Here is a 5,289-nt window from a genome sequence, read left to right as displayed (position 1 = left end):
TAGCAAACAAAGTAAGCTGGGGATTGGTTCACAATCCTCACAGTCTGCTTGGTAGACCAGATATGACCAGATATTTCTAAGATAAACATAGAGGCTCATCAGCTTAAGCCTATTGATTCAGTGCCTTCCAGATCCCAACAAAGTCTAATTCATTGTTTACCTCTAGTAAGAAATAAGACCATGCTCTTCTTCCACCAAATCTTCTTGCGTGGGGAACGCAGTGCAAATCTGCTTCACCCTTTATTCTCTTATCCTACCTGAAAGTTAACCTGATATAGAGGTCTCAGGTCATAACTCTCCAACCACCTAATCTGACATGCAATGATAGCAACTCTAAATTTGGTTTGTGATATGATCATCATAATACATAATATATAATGATACAGCAACTCCCCCAAGGTAACCGCAGTGACTGTGAGACAGCAAATACTTTACTGCCTGGCACAAACTGGTTCAATCTTTCAGGTCTCTTTGGTGTGCTGGATAAAGGTAAAAATGATCTGTTTCACCATATCTTGTCATATTTTGTAGGGCAAGAAAGGTATAGAACATATGTGTGTATATTCATGCCAAGAGTCTGTATCCAATTTCTATGTGTTCATCAAAATATTTTATTTTTGAAGCAATCAGTTGAATGCTGAGTACATACATATTCTCAGCTCTAAAACCCAACCAGGGCTAACCAATGAAAAACAAACAGAAAGGCAGATGCTCTGAGGATGGGGAGATGACCCAGTTGGTCTTGTCGTGGGACTCCCAACAATGGGAGTGAGAATGTCTCTGACTCTTTTGCTGGCTTTTGGGACCTTTTTTCTGTTATGGTTGCCTCATTCAGCTTTGATATGAGGATCTGGCCCTAGTCTTATTGTAACCTGGTATACCATATTTGGTTGATATCCCTGGGAGGCCTGCTTTTTTTTCCTGAAGGGAAATAGAGGAGGAATGGATCTCAGGGAGAAGGAAAGATATTGAAGGAGAGGATGGAGAAGAAACTGTAGTTGGTATCTAATATGTAAGAAAAGAATAAATACGTTAATTAATTAAAGAATAGGTGGAGAGGAAGATGCTAGACATCCATCTCTGGACTCCACAAATCTACTCACACATACACACATACAAATACGTCCACACCAAATTTCAGTTATATAGAAAGAAAAATCTGCTAAGCAATTGGACCCTTGTATACCAGTCTTGCAGAGAACAAAGGCAAGAAGAAAACACCATTACTGCCATCTAGCTATGAAGAAATATCATCAGGTTATGGATCCCATCTACCCACATTCAAATCCTAACTACTCCCTTCGAGAGACTGCTTAATTTGTAATTCATCTTTCTGATCCTCCACTTTTTCATCCATGAAACAGAGCTGATCACAATCCTACCTACATAGGTAAAACCAATGAAATATTCCGAGCTAAGAAGTATCTATATTAGACAGCATTTAGCTACCACTGTGGCGTGTGTTGTTATTAGCAACCCCATCTGAGTCATAAATGATCATAAAAGAACATCAGAGAGCAGAGAAAGGTGATTTAAAAAAAAAAAATGGTGCCAGACAGGCTATAAGGCCTCTGTCTGTGGGTGCAGAGATGATGGGGGGAGGGGGGGGACAGCCAGTGTGGCCGTGGGTTACACCAGGAAGGTTCTGGAGCAGCTGCGCGGGGAACAGCAAATAAATGCTTTTAACTGCTTAGCCATCTCGCCAGCCTTTCCTTCTGTTTTTGATGACTAATTTCAATTTATTATAATCAGAGATTACACACACACTTGTCAAGGCTTCATATCATCTGTGAACTGAATCTTGAGGATTCCAAACTTTTGGGGACTATTATCCACTTATCAGTTGTGGCAGTGCTGTCTGAAGATATGGGAGCAGACTTTAATCCCAATGGTTTTCCATTGGCATTGGCAATATGTGTGCTTACCATGGACTGCCAGCCAATTTGTCCTGAGGAGAGGAAAAGAACTCGCTCTTGAGCTTTGCGCACTAATTGAAGAACAATGTAAACTACTTGGAAAAGTCAGCTTTGTTCAAAAGGAGTATGAAGGCTTACAGTCATCTTCGAGAAGGAGTCAACAGAAGCACAAAGTTTGGAGGCAACCCATGAAAATCTGGAAAGATCCAAATCTAAACCTGAAGATGAACTACTCCTAGAGAAAGAACTAGAAGAAGGGAGGGCTAAACATTCTGAACAAGTGAGTTGATATTTCAAAAAGGATACAGTCCCTAGAAGATGAATCAAAATCTCTCAAATCGTAAGTAGCTGAAGCCAAAACAACCTTTAGAATATTTGAAATCAATGAGGGGTGACTCAAGGGAGCAATAAAAGATTTCTCGAATGAAACTTCTCAACTTCAGGAAAGCCAGAAACAGCTTTTACATGAAGGTGAAATAATGAAAGAACACGTGAATGATCTCGATAAACAGAAAGTGACATTTGAAGAGTCCAGAGCACAGGCGGAGCAAGTTCAGATTGAGTCTCTGATCAAGAACCTGCTAAAGATGAAGGATTGGGCTGCTGTGCTTGGAGAAGACATAGCAGATGACAGTAATCTGGACTTGGACATGAAGAGTGGCCTAGAAAACACTGCTCCCTTAATCAGCCAAAGGGAGCTTTGAAGAAGATAATTTATGCAGCTAAGTTAAATGCTTCTTTAAAAGCCTCGGAAGGAGAAAGAAATCAAGTTTATACTCAGTTATCTGAAGCAGATCAATCAAAAGAAGCCCTCACAGAGCATATCAAAAGTCTTGAGTCTAAACAATCATCTTTGCCATCAGAAAAGACACAGTTTGAAAGCAAGAGCCAGAAATTTCACCAGAAACTGAAACTAATAACTGAGCTGTACCAAGAAAAATGAAATGAAACTTCACAGGAAACTAACAGTAGAAGAAAATTACCAATTAGAGAAAGAAAACAAAAACTTTCCAAAGTAGATGAGAAAATCAGCCATGCGACCGAAGAACTGAAGACCTACATATAGCGTGCCAATGATCTTGAAGAAGAGCTGGAGAGAACAATTCATTCTTACCACGGCAGGTTATTTCTCATTAAAAAAAAAAAAAAAGCACACACATGATAATTGGCTGGCAGCTCAGACTCTTGAAAGAAATCACAATGATTTAAGAAAAGAAAATGCCCACAACAGACACAAATTAACTGAAACAGAGTTTAAATTTGAACTTTGAGAAAAAGATCCTTATGCACTTGATGTTCCAAATACAGCATTTGGCAGAGAGCACTCCCCATATGGTCCCTCACCATTGGACCGACCTCCATCTGAAATGAGAGCATTTTTCTCTCCTCCCACTTTGTTAGAGGGTCCACTCAGATGCTCACCTTTGCTTCCAGGGGAGGAGGAAGAGGCTCACAAGACCCTGAGAACATTCTGGACCATCAGATAAACACTGAAAGAGGAGACTCTGAAGCTCCTTGAGCGCCTTCTGACAGGTCCCTGTCAAGATGGCAGGATGACAGCCTATCCACCACCAGGCCAACTGTATTCTGATCCAGCTTCACAAAGGCCAGATAGATTTTATTCTAATTCTGGTAGACTCTCTGGATCAGCAGAACTCAGAAGTTATGTGTTCTTTGGATAAAGTGGATGAGCTAGTATCCTCAGAAATGGAATCCAGTAGAAATGATACCAAAGATAATCTTGGTAACTCTAATGTGCCTGATTCTCCTCTCCATGCTGAATGAGAAGCAGATGGCTGTGGCTTCCTCCCTCCACCATTTCCCCCATTCAGAGTCCCCTTACCAGTGGATCCAAGGAGCCAGTTCATGAGAAGGGGTCCCTCTCACCCCAGACCTCCTCCAAGAAACATTATACAGCTCCTCGAGATTATTTTCCACCAAGGGACTTCCCTGGACCACCACTTCCTCCATTTCCAGGGAGAACTGTGTATGCACCGAGGGACTTTCCACCTTACCTTCCCCAAAAAACTAAGTTCTTCCTCCTATCCCCTCATCCTGAAAGAAGTAAGTTCTTCCCAGACTTAATGCTACCTTCAAAAGAGCCTGCAGCTGACCCTCCCAGAAACACAGGAGGCCTGACAGCCTTGGTCTCGCCCAGCAGTTATCTCCTTCTCATTTGCAGTTTAAGTAATTGCTGTTACTTATGTGATTATAGTTTTGCTCAAATTGAAGCTTAATGGAATTGTAATTTTCAGGATAGTATTTTGTAAATAAAGATGATTTAAATATGATTAAAAAAATATTACTGGTCCTAAGAAACCAACTTGCCCTTTTCGAGGGGTTTGCTGCATAAAGTAAAATGAGGAGAAGACACTCAAGAATCCTTCATTACTCAATGACTTCATGTTGCATGCAAGAATAGAGGGTCGGGGGGCTGGAGAGGTGGCTCAGCAGTTAAGAGCACTGACTGTTCCTCCAGAGGTTCTGAGTTCAATTCCCAGAAACCACATGGAGGTGCGCAATCACCTGTAATGAGATCTGATGCCCTCTTCTGGTGTGTCTGAAGATAGACAGCTACAGTGTATTTGTATACATAAAATAAATAATTCTTTAAAAAAGAAAAAAAGCAGAGGGTCCTGAAAACCTGAGAAGGCACTGAGCTGAGCAGCAAACGCGGAGTCCCCACGCCCCCTGGGCGCTCCTGCCCACCTTGCTTCCCTGAATGCCAAGGTTTTTTCTGGAAAATTCAAATTGCACCTCCTCTGCTTCCTCCCGCCTTCCTTCCCCCAGGGAAGCAGAAGTTCCTGAAGACCAGAGAAAAGGTCAGAGGGCTGCACCAGCCTGGCCAGGAGCCACCAACAACTTCCTGCCAGGAGTCCCTGTGAGCTGACTGCTACCCCCAAGAAATCCAAATAAAGTCGCCACCCCTGCGGAGAGCATTTTTCCTTTTACGGGATGTATTAAGGATGATTTTGATTCCACCTTTTCCAGACACAGCATGGAAGGTCAACCCTTACCTTCCTATAGCTGCCGTAGTGGATTGACTTGGCCCTGCCTCCCCTAAAATGTACAAAGTCACTGGCCTTTACTATTGAAAAGTCCTTTTCGTTCTTGTTCCCTTCTATGCTACACTCCTGCACATATTTTAGGCTATGGACAGTGTCATTATGATTTAAGGCCATGTATCTTTTCAAAGTAACTCCCAAGGCTTAATTCATCTTCACCCCAGGAAATACAAGTTTAAAGAGAAGCATCCATGTGCCCAATATTTTACAGATGCTTCATTTCATCCTCAAACAAGCTTGTAAGTATAATAACCATGACTTCTTGGCCAACAATAGGAGCTCAGAGGCATTTGACAGTTCAACAAACG

The 5,289-nt window shown here is 41.9% G+C and overlaps 1 pseudogene; it reads left to right on the top strand.

Moving 5' to 3' along the window:
- The first annotated feature begins 1,851 nt into the window (after positions 1-1,851).
- On the top strand, positions 1,852-4,153 carry LOC127684787 (melanoma inhibitory activity protein 2-like; annotated as a pseudogene).
- Positions 4,154-5,289: the final 1,136 nt, after the last annotated feature.

This window comes from Apodemus sylvaticus, chromosome 5, assembly GCF_947179515.1.
Source record: "Apodemus sylvaticus chromosome 5, mApoSyl1.1, whole genome shotgun sequence".
In the NCBI taxonomy this organism is placed as follows: domain Eukaryota; kingdom Metazoa; phylum Chordata; class Mammalia; order Rodentia; family Muridae; genus Apodemus; species Apodemus sylvaticus.
The sequence above is the reverse complement of the archived record's forward strand: the minus strand, read 5'-3'. Positions and strand labels throughout refer to the sequence as shown.